The 17,985-nt window shown below is 36.5% G+C and overlaps 1 protein-coding gene across 1 annotated transcript in view; it reads left to right on the top strand.

Annotated features, from left to right (window-relative positions):
* Positions 1-462: 462 nt before the first annotated feature.
* MBNL3 (muscleblind-like splicing regulator 3) overlaps positions 463-17,985 on the top strand; it is a 124,376-nt gene continuing 106,853 nt past the window's right edge. Inside the window, exon 1 of the mRNA XM_005872810.2 lies at positions 463-620. The gene's annotated coding sequence lies outside the window, so the exon portion shown is untranslated. The remainder of the gene's footprint in view (positions 621-17,985) is intronic.

Genomic DNA, 17,985 nt, shown 5'->3' with positions numbered 1-17,985 from the left:
GGGTTGCCATGGCAGCCGCTTGCCAGGCGGGAGCCCCAAGCCAGCCTGTAGCCGGGAGGGCGCTGGGGAGCTCCGACGTGTGCTCCAAGCGGACTGAACCAAGAGCATGCAAGAAGGGGGGAGGCCGGCCCGTGGCCCCTCCGCCCCCCAGCACGCCGGATTGCCCAGGGAAAGGGCCCCCGTGTTTTGGAGAAAAGAAAATATTATTTCTTCTGGGCCTGAAAGTAGGCTTGCCAGTGCACAGCGGGGTAGAGGGCAGAGGGGAGCGGAGGGATTATCACCTCCGTCCCGGTGCCCTCGTGTCCGCGTCTCTTGGCGTGACATTTTATACCCCGCAGCGGCCGAGTTGGAACCGGGTTGCACGTCCCAGCCATGAAGTTATGTAGGTGGGGCGGGCTTTAATTTGCTTATATCTAATGATTTCAGAGCCTCGCTTTAAAATGGCGGCATTCAGTATACACCCCTGCTAAGGGCTCTCTGGGCACCTGGGCCACCTCGCGCAGCGCTGCTTTTGCTTCTGTAGCTAACAGATGGCATGTGCCGCTGTCGCTGTCGCTGCCACTGCCTCTGCCGCTGAGAGCAGGACCTCTTAACCTCAGGGTTTGCTCTCACAGCATAAGGTAAGGCTGGAGATGAGTTGGGGTTCCTGAGAGTGGCTGCCTTCCTAGGACGCCAACGAAATAAAATGCCTTTTAAACTTTATTTTTTCCAAATGGCAAAAGAAGGCAAATTAACCCTGCAACTTTGTTGCAATTTTAGGGCTTTGATCTCTCGTCCTCTTGTTCTTCCTTTCTCTTTTTTTTCTATTTTCTTCTATTCATATATATTATCTATTACATATAGTAATTTAAAGAAACTTCTTGCATGGCATAGCATCAGCAAATGCGTTTAACAACTAATTTCGCTCATGGCCATGCTACATCAGGAGCAATGCCACAGCTTCCTTTGCAGCTCTTGCCTTTTCCCGCTCTAGATCAACGCATTTGGGCAGCTTCCTTGTACTACCTGCATCTGGAGGGCATGACGGTAGATTTTAGGAGACTATTCAAATTATTAAACTATGAAAAACTTTAGTTTTCAGCATTTACACAATAGGCTTTTATGGTAAGAAAACGAAATTAAATCAAGACGAGTAGTGAAAGTTAACATTAAGTGATTCATTTGTATCGTTTTATCATTACTGTAGTAGATCTATGTGTTTTTCTGACTATTACCCACTGATCTGGTATAGAGCGAGACAACCGTGAGGGTGAATTTATTGTGTTGATGTTTGATTAAGGGAATATGTTTTAGAAGAGTTCTTTTTTTTTCTTAGATGTTCTTAAATTGCTAGTGTTTGTAAATGGGCACCGATCCCTTACATGTATTGTGTGCATGGGAAAGCTTCAATTAAAACAAATCTATTCCAAGATTTAATTTTGAAATGATTGCTGAGTTTTCACTATGTTGACTCCCTAGATTAATCAATAAGTCTTTGGCTGATTACTGATATAATCGTTGGAACGCAGACTGTTGAAATACTTATACAAATGATTAGACATCAATTCTTCATACAATTCATCCATGAGGGGTTTCCTCCTCTAATAAAAGCATGTTAACAATAAAGTTTACCAGAGACCTCAGATTTCTCTGATTATATTCACATTTTCTCTTTTGCCTATGCAAATGTTAAATACTTTTAAAGTTGTTTTAAAATTTTTTCCAATATGCAATATTTTGGGGGGATGCCTTCATATTCATAGAAACTTTCCTAAACATCGCCTAAAGGGACCTTTGCCCATAGCCCAGGTAATATAATATCTCTCTACTTTTTACTTCTCCCCAAACAATAGAAGCTACTTGGCTGGCACTGTCTTGCAATTAAATTTAGCAAGCTTCTGGGATGTGGGGGGAAGGTATTGTTTACCACCTATTACAGAACAGTGCCGTTTTCCTGGCCAGGTGCTAAAGTGCCTAGAAAGAAAAAAGTGAACTGTGGAATTTACTATATAATAAATTTTGCATCTGTTTTTCGGATGATTGTTGAGAGGAGTGTATGGAGCAATCCATTGCTTCACATCTGAAAGAAGAGTTCCTGCAGGTAGAGCAATAGATACTTGCAGTTTTGCAAGGGGTGGAGCGAGAGGTGACCAAAAGCAACTTCTCTCCTTTTTAGTGATTACATATTTAGATCCCAGTTCAGCAAGCTTTGCTTCCTCATGTGCTTGCTGCCTTGTTTGCTGAAATACTTCTGACTAAATGCATCCTTTGGGGGGGGGGGAGTGAAAATACTAAACCGTGAGGCCAGAATAGACAAGTTAAACTATTGTCAGAAACCTTAGAAGGGAATTTTGCCAGTATCATCTGCAGCTTCATATAATGATGGCATTGAAGACCGTGTATGAAAACATAAGTGAAGGAGTTTGTAAAAATAATGTTTTGAGAGATAATTGATATATAGGGTGTCCCAAAAAATGTATACACCCTTTACAGCTGATAGCTCAATTGATGTTTCTTTTTTTTCAGATTTAACCCATTGGAATTAATAATTATTCAAAGTGTGTATACATTTTTGGGGCACCCTGTACTACTGGGCTAGAGGTGGAAATTGCATGTTTTACTCTACTTCTAAAAGCTAATTCATTTCTCTAATTTCCTTCACTGCTTTTAGCACCCATAATGATTCCCAGGATTATTATAAAGTACCTTTTTTTCCTCGACTGTTTACACCAGGCATTTCATAACAGCTGCCTTTTAAGGGAGATAAAACCTCTGATTATGAGATGGTATCCAAAATATCTTTGGTATTCCCTTGCACCCACCCTTTACCTAAGCAATACTTTGCACAAAGAAGGTGCTTAATAAATGTTACAGTAAAACAAAACAATGAATCATTTGTAAACTCACAAAGGAGCAGATTTTGTGCATAGCTTTTAATTTAAACAGAAGACATTTTTGTGTACTTGCAAGAACCTAAACATTTAAAGTAGATTAGAATGTACAGACCCTAATTGCTTGAATTCTATTTGCCTCAAAAAAGGTTCTCTCGCTTTTCATTGTACTTCCAGGCACTAGTGTAATTTATCCTTTTGACCAGTAGTTGCATTATTATTGGCCCAGCTCTGCAATATGAAAAAATATTCACAGCAGTTTGGGGAAAAAAAGGTTTTGTCTGTTGAGGCTGTACAGTACTACACTTGTTGGGACAGTGACAGTCTCTTGGCTGCTATGCAGATGCTGACAATATAGTTTGAAGTACAATTTTGTTCTTCGCCCACTTGTATTCATATGTGAGATGGAGTGGAAGGAAGAAAGAGGTGAGAAGATTTTCATTCCTAAAATTGTATACTTTTCCTGCTTATAGCACAATAAATTCAGGAAGGTAGCTGAATTTTTCTGTTTTGAAATAAATAATGTTGTCCGGTAGGATTACAAACAGGGATTGGGCAGAACAGACAAGAATAAGTTACAGTACATGTTTGACAAGTAATTTGATTCTGTAATTAAAGTCAGATAATGGTCGCTGCTGTGTTAAAACTATCAAGTGTCTGAAAGAGCATGCAGGCTATGATCACCTTCACTTCATCAAGGTGCTTCCCTGCTGTTAAGTTTTCTTATAAAAATGTTTAGTGGGTTGAAAAGATGGATTTTCCCCCATTATAAATGTATGTGATGTCAAGAAATTATAAATCAGAAGTCTTGTTTCTTTGTGGGATTTGTATTCCTATCACTTCAAAAATAGAAAGAAACCTCTGTCTCAGATAAAATGAGGTGGGCATTTTTCCTCTATAAAAATATTTGGGAGCAAAAGGTTTAATTGCCAACTAACCAAACAACAAACAAACACAAGTTATGACCAAAGGGAAAGAAATTAGATCTATATTAATGTGAACTTTTAGATCTTAAGGAAACTAGGGGTCTCCATGGCATCCTACTCTTTCTGAATGGTTGTATATTGCCTCACGATAGCCAAATAACAATATTGGAAAGGCAACTTTGAGAATTAGGATAAAAAAGGTATCAATTACGTTATCAGGTGTTAATAATATCCATGTGACCTAAAATAGATCAGAAAGGATATTTTCCCAGATCATTCTAGTACAGACACAATATAGTATGTCCCCCAAAATGTTATACACACATTTTGAATAATTGTAAAGGCAGTGTTTATTAAAGTACATTTCATTTTCAAAACTGAGCTATCAGCTATTAAAATGTGTATACATTTTTGGGACACTCTGTATAAATCCATCATTTAGTTCTACTTTGTACTATATTGAGCAACTCTTTTTAAAAGACTGATGGGCAAAGTAATATAAACTGAGAAGTATTTTTATTTGAGAAATAAAGGTACTCCCAATTTGTATGGGCACATATACACAAGCACATACATGTGCATGTGTGTGCAAATTAGTTGTCATGTTAGAACATTTTATACAGCTATGCATTGATTTCTCCCTGGAGGTTTATAGGAAAACACCTATCTTTACAGCATTCCTCCCATTTTAAGAATGAAAGAAAAAAGGTTCACAATAAACTATAATTAATTTTTGTATTAAGTGATGTCTGCCAGGCTCAGAAATAGAGCCAGGTCTCTGAATGCTCAACTCCAGGCAGGTAACTTTCACAAAAAGATTACATTGCTCAGAGCTCAAAAAGAAGCAGGAATGAAATGAAGCTTAATATACGTGTGTGTATGTGTGTGTGTGTGTGTTGTATGTATGTAATATACAAAATGTACCTGTGTATATATGTACATTACATGTTCATGTATATACATATATATTATGTGTATATATAAATGTGTATATTTATGTAAGTTTGCATACAGAAATACATGATATATATATATATATTCTCCCTCTATATGTATATGATACTTTTCAAGAAACTCAAGCATGTAATCCCAGAACTCTTTATTCTTTATAACAGCCATAAGAACAAAGTGTTAAGGAAATAAAAGGAGTCTGATTAGAGTTTTAGGAATCAATTAGGCATGCTTGTTAAAATATTATGTCCACTCTCAAGCCCTATTTCCATCAGCATTAAGTTGGCTCATGAGTAGAAGTGATTTGTTTCCAATTTTAGGCAGGAGTTGTGTGTGTGTGTGTGTGTGTGTGTGTGTGTGTGTGTGTGTTTTAATGCTCACAGTGGGTGAACTACAACAGCTCAGAAAGAAAAGGCTTCCAATTGAGAAAAGCGGTCTGAACAGAAATTCAGGGGGTTGGTACTAGAGACTTCCCGCAAGATAATTGATCTCCTTAGAGGCTTAGAACATGGGAGCATCTTAGAGACAGGCAGTTTGCTGGATCTTGTTTTCCATTTCGGATCACTCAAATTGGCTTAAAATTATCTCCATTAGATTCTTTGAATCCTGAGCTCCTTGGCATTGCCCAGAATTGGTGTGGAAATTTGAGAAAGGTTTCCCCGAATATAAGAGTATATCCTTATTAGGCAGGTTACTGAGTCTCCTTAGCTCATGGACCCAGTGCCTGGCACATAGTAGAGTCTCAGTAAAAGATTGTTAAGTAAATAGAATAGTTTTGTCTTTCTGTTTGCTTGTGTGTTTTTTTTAAGAACACCCATCCCGTGATTTCAGGTAGCAGTATCTCTATTTTTTTAACAAAAAAATCAACAACAATAACAACAGCAAAACAGACTGAACACTAGGTTGAGTATTGTCCTGCTTGAGGCCATAGTAACAACTAACTAACAAGTTCAGGGAAAAGCAAGCAAGAGACCTGAAGGATTTGCCTGAAAGCCAACAGCTATTTTTCTGTCACCTCTACATCGTATATTTCTTCTACATCCAAGGTAAATCAGTCTTCAGCTAGAAGTCATGTAGAAACAGTTCTTTAAGCAGTTTCAGCAGATAAAAAGGAACAAAAATAAGAAGTACTGTGACTAAGATGCCTCATGTCATGTATAGTTTAGAAAGTGATGAAGTCACAGACGAAAACCAAAAACAACACTGGAAGCTGTCTCATTTTCAGTCAAACACTGATTGCCCATTTAGAGATTGAATTTGCATAGGTTTTTATTTACCAAGATACAGGTATAAATAGAGCCTCTTTTTTTAATGTTTCCAGAAAACAAAGTCTACATAGTAGAAGAGACAAGAGCTGCCATTTCAGATCCATCACAATTATCTTTTGTGCCCAGAGGACCATCAGTCTTTAGGTACAGCTTTTGCAGTCTCCCCGTATGTGGCAGTATGAAGAAAACAAACAAGGTGTTTTTTTTTAGGGGTGGCCTGTTAAAAAAGGAGAGTGAAAGAACCCGAGAGCATATATTTCATCTTTTCTAGTCTTCACCCTTTACTCGGGAAAACAAAACAAAGCAAAACAAAAGCATTGTGTATAATATTAGCTTGGGCATGTATCTCATAGTATAATTCTTTAGTTATTTAATGCTTTACAAACTGAGTAAATGAAATTGTCCCATAATATTTTTTGTCGCATAATATTAAGGTGGCTGCTTTATTATGATTGGATTCATGTACTGTATAGTGGTTTTTCTGAGTTCTATTAAAAATATTATAGAGACATTCAACAAGACCTACAGCATAGTGATGGAGATCACATTTCATCTCAGTGTCCTAGTGGAGTTTGCATTTGTCTTCTGAAAAGTAGGCATTCAATAAATGGTCAAATTGTGGGTGCTATTTTGTTAAAGGGTTCATTGCTGTTTCTTAAGATTCTTGGTGTCTGTGATTGATGAGGATCCTTAAGAGGTGGACTGTATTTCTTTTCAGACGTGATTATGGGGAAAATTTGAACTCCCAACTCGTTTATGTCAGCATTTTCCCTAAGTAATTGGATAGCTTGAAGAAAATCATTATTGGTTCACCGAAAAGTATGAAGTGAAAAATAGCACACATTATAGGGTCACATTTTATGTCTAAGGACTTCAAAATACAGAAAAACATGGGGAGTGGGCAGGGGAGTTGTGTAATCTGATCTGTTTCATGAATGCCTGGAGCAGTGGCCTCAGCATCCCATAGAGACCATGTCAGTAGGGTTCTGCTGGCTTTCTTAAGCTAGGGTCTAGTCTGGACTCAGATTGACAGGCTCCCCGAGGGAGGGAATTTTTTGTGTGTGTGTGAATGACTTTGGGTTTTGGCGGAACAAGCTGCCCTTCTGCCACTTATTAATCCTCTTTCTTAGAAAGATAAACTTGGTATTGCTGGAGGACTCATTTAGACATACTTAGAGGTTCAATGTAGAGATAATATGAGGGCACAGTGCTTTTACTTTCTGACTGAAATTCCCCCTCCAGAGCTCTTTTGTGAGTGAGAACACGACAAACTGGAAAATATGATATAGGCCTTGACATTTTATGGTGCTGGAAAACATGAAAATACCTCCATGTGTTGTGGAAACTGTGATGATTATGATGATGATGATAATAATAAAAAGGATCTAAAATGTGATTCCCTTAGAAAGCTGTCATGCATGCATACACTTTGAAGTTTCATAAGTTGTGTTGTGGGAATGGAGAGAGAGAGAGAGAGAGAGAGAGAGAGAAGAGAGAAACTCTAAGAAGCTAGTTCCTCTTCTCAAGGATATTGTAGTCTGCAGTTCTGTCTTACTAATCTGATGCATGAAAATTGTGGTTTTGAATATTGATTCTAAATTAGCAGGAAAGTGTCTGATTCTAAACACTAACATTTATTAATGTAGTCTATTTTTCCTGTATTTATTAAAATGCAGAAGTTAAACTGACTGGTTGTGTGACCTGTACAAAGTAAAAAATTTTGGTAAAAGTGATATTTTTCACTTTCAAGCCTAGATCATATAATAGCCTTCCATCTATCCTCAAAGAAATTTCCATAATTTTTTAGCTAAGAAAACAGTTCAGACAGAGACACTCAGAAATGGTGACAAGCAATGACAGGAAATGCTGGTTGCATTGGTCTCCTTCATAACTTAGGGAGGCCACAGCTGGCTGATTTGCTTTTAGCTTCCTGTTTGGGGGCTGTTTGGGTCAAAAGTAGCAGTGTTTTCCATATAGATTTTTTTTTTTGCTTTATGCTGTATGGCTACAATAAATCTGTCACTGGACTGCGTGTTTTGTATATTTTATGGACTGTATCATGTGGTTTGAGTTTAATTTGGAAGGCAATGCTTTTACAATCAAGATTCCACCCCACCCCCACACACACGTGCAGTTTTAGGATCTGGGATTGTACCAGCCTTCCAAAGTTTATAGCTCTATTTACACAATAGTGATTGCTGAGGAGGGCATTTCCTGCCAGTTAATGAGTGGTTGGAAAGGCCAACAGTCCAAATCCAGGGAGAGAGGGCCATTCATTAAGTGGCACAAGACGGGACCAGGACACTTTTATCATGAAGTGGTGAGGAGAAAGTGAAACCACATTCTGCCTTTGAAGAGCCCAAAGCAGCATGGACAGAGCTAGACTTGGATGTAGTGCCTCCTGACAGAAAACTGAGCTTCTTTTCATGACAGAGACCAACTAATATTTCCATAAATTGTTAAATTAGGACTTGGGTGAGATGACCTTTAAGTTGATGAACCTGTGGAGAGGGGACAAATAAAGATGAGGGCCCTGAACTTACTGAGTATTAACTGCCTGAAGATATTCAACTCACAGATGTTACAGCTGCCTTAAAAACCTTAAAACTCACATGAATGAGTTTCCCAATCAGTTGTATAACTGATCATTGCTAAAATGGACAGGAAACGAGAAATGGAATTATCTATTTTCAAGTTCAGTTTAGCAGGATACAGATGCTCCGTTTTGATTCCCAATATAATGAAGGTAACTAATATACATGGAGGATGTCTTGCTTTTTGTGGAAGTACATTTAAGGGCTGAAATATTAACCATTTAACCTGTGACATTCCCAGGAAACAGTTTTATCCCCCGTATAATTCTTGCCTGCTATAAAGCAGCTGAGGTGTGAAGCTTTTGGCATTGATTTAGAGCAAAAACAAAGTAAGACCAAGATTAGATTCACATCCAGGAATTCCTGACTTCCTGGCCTGTCCTTCACTCCCTTAGCTTCCTAAGCTTTCAATTTGCCAAAATGTTAAATGTTTATAAAAGATAAACATCTGTTTTACGATCTTTAGTAAATACTTCCACACAAGGAGGTTGTGTGACACCCCCACTCCAGAACTTGGCTTGGTCCTTTACCTTGAAATTTTAATTTATTTCATATCTCCCAAGATTGGTGAGGGATGGCAAGAGTGGCCTGGACCTCTATAATACAGGCAATCATTAGAGTCCAGCACCTGGATTTCTTCAAGGGATTGAGTAATCTGTCACATTCAGAACAAACCAAATATTAAGTTTCATTTTTGGGTCTGGAAAATGTCATTATATGCTTTAAATATTCAGTAATCCAAGGATTGCTAGTCATTACCAGTTCACAAAATAAAAGCACTTTCTGAAGTTTAAAATACTCTACAATTGAACTGTATACTCATTACTGTCGTTATTATTAGGTGATGCCTTGAGCAGGTTTAAAAACAATACAGTGGCTGGATGAACTAAACAAATATTTTAAAACATGATTTTATTTTTGAATAATATTGAATTTGAATATTAATATACATTAAAATTTTGCTAACTCAAATTAAAGGCAATGTTCTGAATAAAAACATGTTTTAGAGTAAGAACAAAGGTTTTTCTAAATTGATGTCCTATTGGCCTGAATATTAACACTCATTGGAAGTAGCAATGCAGCTGCATTTAAATAATGATCCCCAAACCTTAGAAGTTCTTGTTCTAAGAGGTTACATACCCTTTCCATCTTCTTGACATTATCATTTTGTTAAACAAACCGTTTCTTTATAGGTTATCCAAAACATATATATTTCAAGTTGGTTTAGGTTCATTTACCAGTCTGTACTGGTGGCATCAAAATTAATTAAGATATACCCTACTATATGTGGAGCCAACAACATTACTTTGTGATATTAGAAAAGCCTATTTGTTCTATCATTGTAGTTTTCAAGTGGTGAGCAACAACTCATTAGTGCATAGTATATTCCATTCAGTAGGTTGTCCCTGGCATTTATTTTAAACAAAATATAAGATAGACAATAAGAAAATATCAGAATACATCATGAAGTAAGGTTAGGTATTTTTGGTGACGCTTATTTAGGATCTATGCACATGTGTAAAATGTATGTAAAATGTATTTCTTACTATTTTTGCTGTAAAAGGTTTAAAAGTTAATGCTTTAGTGGATGTTATTTCAATTTGGGTCAGAAATGCTTTTTCCATTTTTTTTAAGGGAAGGAGTCAAAGTAGGCTGGGTGCTTGGGTGCTGACAATTATGTGTGTGTTTCTCAAACTGAGAAGTAAGACATATTTCTATGCTAAGTAAACTGTAAGATTTAATGTCTATGGTATTTTGTAGTCCCGAGGGGGCATATAAATTATGGCAAGTACTATGTATTTATCAAGTGGTATCACTAGATCACGGGACAGAATATAATGTGAGCTTGGAACAGAAGCCAAAAGAGGATGACTTAGAAAAAAAAACACCCCAAAATCTTGGAGTGGGAGCATATGAGGTGCTTCTAATAGCAAAAATCCCTCCTTATTTTAGTATGAGTTAAATTTAAGTTAAAAAGAATTCAAAAATTAGTTTTGCTTTTTACAAATTAAAAGTGGTCAGTCACATGAGAAAATGTTCGCAAGAAGAAAGCTGTTTTTAAAATAAATATAAATGTACATGTTAACCATGCATTGGAAGAAAGCCCGTGAGTGGCTTTTTTTTCTGCATTCAACAAAGGCACGCATTAAAATGAATTTAAAAATTGTGGATGGAAGGCATAAGCTGAGAGGCTGCTAAATATACCTGAGATAGTGATGGGAATGATTATACAAATAAAGAAAACAGTAGCCACATGGTCTTTCTAATTACTTTTTTGTACTGATGAGAATTAAAGCCCAGTGTAGTAAAAAAAACCACAACAACCCAAAAAACCAAAACATTAACTCACATGAAGTACTGAATATAATCCATTAGGAGATTAGAAATGTCCTTAGAAGTCTGGATAATTTGTGCATATTCATTTGATTTGAATAATTGTTAGATGGAGGAAAATATTGCCTTCTGGAGTACTGTTATATCTGCAGGAGGACCATTAGGATCTCATCCTCACCCCCCACCCCCAGTTTCCTCCCCATTCCATTAAATCTCTTTTATCGCTGGACATGTTGACTTCATTCCCAAAGGTCTCTTCCTGTGGACATGCTCCAGAGCCTTAAAGCACTGCTGCTTTCTCAGCTCTGAGAATTTGAAATGCAATTAGGCTTTTCATTATAGACATTTAAATGTTAAACTCAAGTTACTGCTCTGAAAATAAAATATAATCTTAGCTCTAATGAGTTGGTAACTAAGCTCTGTCATTGTAAATGAGTTATTTCCCTCTTCATATTTACCATATTTAAAACTTTTTAAGACTAGAAAAAGATTTACACATCTGGTTGTGTAATTAGCAATCGATTTATGAAATGAGATGTAAAATAAATTAAGCACCACAATAATGTGTGACAGCATAACCAAGAAAAGGTATATACCTTATTATATTTATGATGATAAAAACTAAAAAAAATGTTAATGGGTGACCCTGCATATATTTCCAGATCCTGGAAGTGATAGGTTTTAACTATTTCTTATTCTGTTTTTAAAGCTGTTTAGGACAGAGGATAACTTTGCTTATAGCATTTATTTCACTGTAAACATTTACAGAGTAGCATAGTGTAGGTGGAATAAGGTATGGGAAGTTATTATGTGAGTTATTCAGGATTTTCAGCTGCAGCAAGCAAACTTGTGGCTGGTTGTGTGCTTTAGGCAAACAAAATTAGTCATTGGTTTAGGTATAAGCTACTTTCTTCACTTTAGCCTTCTAGGTTTTTTTGTTATGGAATACTTGGCAAATTAATAGTGATAAGAAAAAATTGTGTAAGAAGGTGTGCTAAAACCAACTAGCCTCCAAAATATAATTCATTTCACATAGCATTCTAGCATTTCTCAGTCTGTTTGTGAAATATTATGATCCTTTGTGTAACACATCTGCCACTTAAAACTTTAAGTAAACATAGAACTCAATACCTTTGACAGGTGAGTTTATTTTGTTTGTTGTGAATAAAAGTTTTCCTCAGGGGCAATGAGACTGTGAGGATAAACTTTCTCCTAAAATGAAGAAGGAAGATGGAAAGGAAGAGATGCTAGATTTGCTAATCTTTTGCTAATCCTATATAATAAAGAGGTAATATGCAAATTGAATGTCACACCATCACAAGATGGCTGACTACAACCAGGCCAGCAGGGGGGTTAGTAAGGGATAACCAAACGACTGAACAAGCAGGCTGCATAGGGCAACCAGGCAGGCAGGGGGTTAGTGAGGGACTAACTTGGCAGTTGGACATCCCCCGACGGGTTCCAGATTGGAAAGGGTGCAGGCTGGGCTGAGGGGACCCCCCCCCATGCAATAATTTCGTGCACCGGGCCTCTAGTTATGGTATAACCCTTTATACCATATTTCTTATTTTCATAGAATATTGACCAAAAGGAAATTAAGATGATGGTATTTCTGTTGGCAAATTTTATCCTAACTGATGAGGAAAATACCTTGGTCCCAAGAATTGCAACTATTAGCATTTTCAGGAAGCCTACAATGATTGGACCCTATAAGGAAAATAAAAACCTGATAATCTCAGCTCCAAGAAAGGAGCTCTGGCACATACTGTTCCTTATGTTGGGTAATAATTCAAATAAAAAAAAACCCTTCTTAAAATGAGAGGTAGATTTGTTTTTAAGTAAAAATAACTTGCGTTTCCTTGGATCCCTATAAAGGGAATTTAATGACACACACATCCATTCTTATGAGACTTTATACTTTTAGCTTCCTGGAGCAGGACAGACTTAGGAAATAGGAAGTTAGAAAATAAAATAAATAGCCATTGCTTTTCTGTCATTAAGGGCCCCTTTCTGATTTGCTTGGTGTAAATAGCGATATAGAATTTAACCACATGAGATGTCAAAGTTCTGTGACTTCCCTTGACACTTATGCTAGCAGGCCCAGACAGGGTAACATCCGCACTTGGAGTTCTTGGGTGGCAGCTTTTAATACCACCTTCACTTCCAGGATTGTAGTCTACTATTTTTTGGTTATTATTATTATTATTATTTTTCTATTGGGACTTCATCTCTCCAGGAACACTTTTCTGATTTATCCTCCCTTTGTTGTCATTTTGATAACACCATTATAATGTTTTCTGTGTACTGCAGAGACTCTATTCTCTATATTACTCTTTCCATGCTTTTTCTTTTAAAATTTTTGCAGAGGTTCTCAACCTTCCTAATGCCGCGACCCTTTAATACAGTTCCTCATGTTGTGGTGACCCCCAACCATAAAATTATTTTCGTTGCTACTTCAAACTGTAATTTTGCTACTGTTATGAATCGTAATGTAAATATCTGATATGTAAGATGTATTTTCATTGTTCGCGACCCACAGGTTGAGAACCGCTGGAAAGTATTACAGATGTCTCCCCCTTTTCCCCCTTGACCCCCCTCCTCACTACTATCCCCTTTTCAGGCCTTCACTCCACTATTGTCTGTGTCCATGGGTTATGCCTATATGCATATAAGTTCTTTGGTTGATCTCTTTCCTCCCCCCGCCCCGTCCCTCTGAGGATCCTCAGTTTTTTGCATGCTTCCACATCTCTGAATCTGTTTTTTTTTGTTCATTAGATTCCACATATAAGAGAGATCATGTGATACTTTTCTTTCTCTGACTGACTTATTTCACTTGGCATAATACTCTCTAGGTCTCTTCATACTGTCTCAAAGGGTAAGAGATTCTTCTTTTTTATAGTTGAATAGTATTCCATTGTATAAATGTACCACAGCTCTTTTATCCACTCATCTACTGATGGGCACTTGGGTTGTTTACAGATTTTAGCTATTGTAAATAGTGCTGCTATGAACATAGGGGTTCATATGTGTTTTCTGATTTGTGTTTCTGGCTTCTTAACATATATTCCTGGAAGTTGGATCACTAGGTCAAATGGCAGTTCCACTTTTAATTTTTTGAGGAATCTCTACACTGACTTCCATAGTGGCTGTACCAGTCTGCATTCCCATCAGCAGTGTACTCTGGTTCCGTTTTCTCTACATCCTTTAGTCTCTTCAATAAATGGTGCTGGGATAATTGGACAGGTACATATAAAAAATGAAACTAGACCACCAATTTACACAAGAATGAACTAAAAAATGGATGAAAGATTTAAATGTAAGTCGTGAAACCATAAAAATCCTTGAAGAAAAAATAAATAAACATAAATAGCAAAACATCAGACATCTCACATAGCAAAATTTTCACTGTCACAATGCTTAGCACAAGAGAAACAAAGGGAAAAAATAAACAAATGGGACTACATCAAAATAGAAAGCTTCTGCACAGCAAAAGAAATCAGCATCAAAGCGTAGTCTACTTTTTAAATCAATTTTAATTATCTGTAGGCAGGCGTTTATATATAGGAATAAAATTTGAACTCCTACTTTTACACCCAATAAAAATGTCCTATAATAGATATGGATTTAGAGTCAACTGACATTTATTGAACAATTACTGTATACTTGGTGCTTTCTTTTGTTATGACAAAATTGCCTTTAATTGAGAAATACAATTGGTGCTAGCCAGGCAATTTCTATTGGGACTTCATCTCTCCAGGGAACACTTTCTGATTTATCCTCCCTTTGTTGTCATTTTGATAACACCATTATAATGTTTTCTGTGTACTGCAGAGACTCTATTCTCTATATTACTCTTTCCATGCTTTTTCTTTTAAAATTTTTGCTACAAAAAATCTTTGGCATCTAAGATATCAGGCTAAGATTGCACCTTTAATTCTTTGCTCACGTTTCAATGCAACCTCACCCCTCACACATAATTTCTTCATTGTCTAGTCACACTATTTTTATCATTTGGGACTTGCCTCTTCCATCAGTGAAGATACTTATTTCCTGGTAGGTCAGGCCAATATTAATCTCTTACTCATCTTGATAGAACTGACTGGTTTAACTATCTGGTAGATGGTGCAGTAGTAGAATAGGAAATACCAGAGGATGTGTGAAATGACATTGAGTGAAAGTGCTGCTGAAACAGTCATGTAGAAAAATCTAGAACAAATTGGATTAAACTTGTTCAGAATGCAGAGAAAATAACAGATCAAGACCTTGGAAGTCAGTCTCTTACCCCTAGGAATGGCCAAGGAAGCACAAGGAGAGCACCAGAAGAGGAAACTCTATGAGTCACGGAAGCAAAGGAAAAAGTAAGTTTCTAGAAGAGGGGGGCAATCAACAACTACCACAGGGATTATATAAATTGAGGCCACTGGTATTGGTATTTTAGGTCTTTTGTGACATTTTAGAGATCAGAAGCTAGTTTAAAAGGTTTGAGGAGTAAATGAAAAGTTGGGAAATGAAAGTGGTAATGATTACTTTTTTTAGATATTTGATGATTAATGATGAGACATGTTGGAAGTTCACAAAGAAATAGGATCAAGGGAAGGAAGAGTTTTGTTGTTTTTAGGGTAGGAGTGACTTAGACATGCTTACTGGCTGACAAGGAGGCAGAAGTGAAGCCGAATTTGATCTTTGACCCTATTTTTGCTCATCAAATGTAGAATATAAGAAGTGTCTCTAAATCACCAAATATGTATTAAGTGGCTACCCTACTTGCCAGTATCTGTGTTAATATGCACAGTACTATTGTGCAGTGTGATTACGTAATCCATGAAGAACTCTGGTATTTATTCTTTTTGCCCTTAAGGGGCAGGGTTAAGGTTGTAATAAAAGAAATGTTATAGGTTTGCACCCTCCCCCTAAAAATAGTGGAATTCAACCAAAATAATAGATAAGCTTGTTTTTAAATGGCTTTAGAGAGGAGACAGTACAAGTGACTTAGTGAAAATGCGATTGACATCTTTCCATAGGTTGGGCTCAACAAAAATAAAGAGAAGATGGGGAAAGCTATTAAAAATAATGAGGATTCAAATGTAACTACCAACAATATACTTTTATTCTATTATTTCCCTTTAGACTAAATTTCAGTGTCATAATGTTAGAAATTTTAACATGGGAAACAACTTCCCTGTGTTACATCAGGCAACTTCAGTTTTTCAGGGATTTTATATTTTAATATGTAATTTAGAAAGTAAACCTCAGGTCCAGATTCACTTCCCCTCGTTTCAGTCACCCTCCCCATTCTCTCTTCTAGAACATATTTTGTTCTTCTTTTCTTAGAAGCTGATGATTATTGGTATAAAAAAAAACATCTCTGATGTAAGCTTTGCATTTAATGTCTAGTTTGTTGTTGATTGTACTCAAAGATAAAAGTTGGCTGCTTTGAGGTTCTTAGAATCCTTTTTACTCTAAAAAGAAAGAATAAAGCCTTGGCTGGGTAGGTCAGTTGGTTAGAGTACTGTCCAGATACACCAAGGATGCAGGTTCAATCTCTGGTCAGGGCACATACAAGAAACAACCAATAAATGCAGAAATAAGTGGAATAACAAATTCCTCTCTCTCTCTCTCTCTCTCTCTTTCTCTGTGTGTGTCAATAAATAAATAAAAAAGAAAAATGATGCAAATTTTTAACATGTTGAAAAACTTAAAATTTTGAAGTTATTTTTGCCTCCTCCCAATTTTATTGAGGTATAATTAACAAATAGGAAATGTATATATTTAAGGTGTACAATTTGATGTTTTGATGTATGCATACATTGTGGGATGAACTCTATTATCAAGCTAATTAACATATCCATCACTTCACATAGTTAATCATTTCCTCTCTTTTTTTGCAGTACAATACTTAAGATCTTCCCTCTTAGCAATTTTCAAGTGTACAATCCAGTATTGTTAACTATAGTAAAAAATGCTGTACATTAAATCTCCAGAATGTATTCAGCTTGCATAATTGAAACTTTATATCCTTTGACTAACATCTCCCCCTGATCTTAACAGCCCCATTCTATTCACTCCTTCTGTTGACTATTTTAGATTCCATATATAAGAGATCATGCAGTTTATATCTTTCTATATATGACTTATTTCACTTAGCATAAGTGAAGATCCACTCATATTGTCACAAATGAAAATATTTCCTTCTTGTATAACGCTGAGTAATATTTCATGGTGTATATACCACATTGTCTTTCTTTTTTAATTTTATTTATTTTATTAATCTTAGAGAAAGATAGAGAGGGGCAGAGAGAGAGAGAGAGAGAGGGAGAGGGAGAGACATTGATGTGTGTGAGAGAGGAACATCGGTCAGCTGTCTCCTCCATGCACCCTGACCAGGGATCAAACCCACAACCTGGGAATGTGCCCTGACCAGGAATGGAACCCGCCATATTTTGGCATACAGGATGAAGCTCTCCAATCAACTACCAACTGAGCCACACCAGCCAGAGGCACATTTTCTTTATTCATTCATCCAGTGATAGACTGCTGAGTTGTTTCCCTATCTTGGCCAATGTGAATAATGATATACAGGCATTAATCATCTAAATTAGCATTTTCCAAACTGTGTTTATTTCACCACATATTCCAGGGGGAAAAGTTTTCTTAGGTGGAATGCCTGTGAATTTATGGTTAAAGGAAATATCACATCCTGAGAATTAAATTGCATTAAAATAAGATACCCCTCCCCAAATATGTATTTTTTTTATTTCAGCTTTTGTATTTTTATTCTGCATTTCAACTTACGGTGCAAACATTACTGGTTGATAAGAATTTAAGGGTACTCCATCAACAGGAATCAAAATAGTTTAATAATAACATTTTCCTGCCAAGAAAACACAGTGCACAAAATCAGCAGTAACTTACATTAAACGATTACCCCCATTCCAGAGAAAATGTTTAAATTTATTTCTAAAATGACTGAAAATTTGGATATTAATTTCTTGTTTATGATTTCTAGTTTAAACTTCTTATCATTTTATACTGGAGAAAATAG

The sequence above is a fragment of the Myotis brandtii genome, unplaced genomic scaffold (assembly GCF_000412655.1).
Source record: "Myotis brandtii unplaced genomic scaffold, ASM41265v1 scaffold393, whole genome shotgun sequence".
In the NCBI taxonomy this organism is placed as follows: Eukaryota; Metazoa; Chordata; class Mammalia; order Chiroptera; family Vespertilionidae; genus Myotis; species Myotis brandtii.
This window is presented reverse-complemented; position numbering and strand designations above follow the sequence as displayed.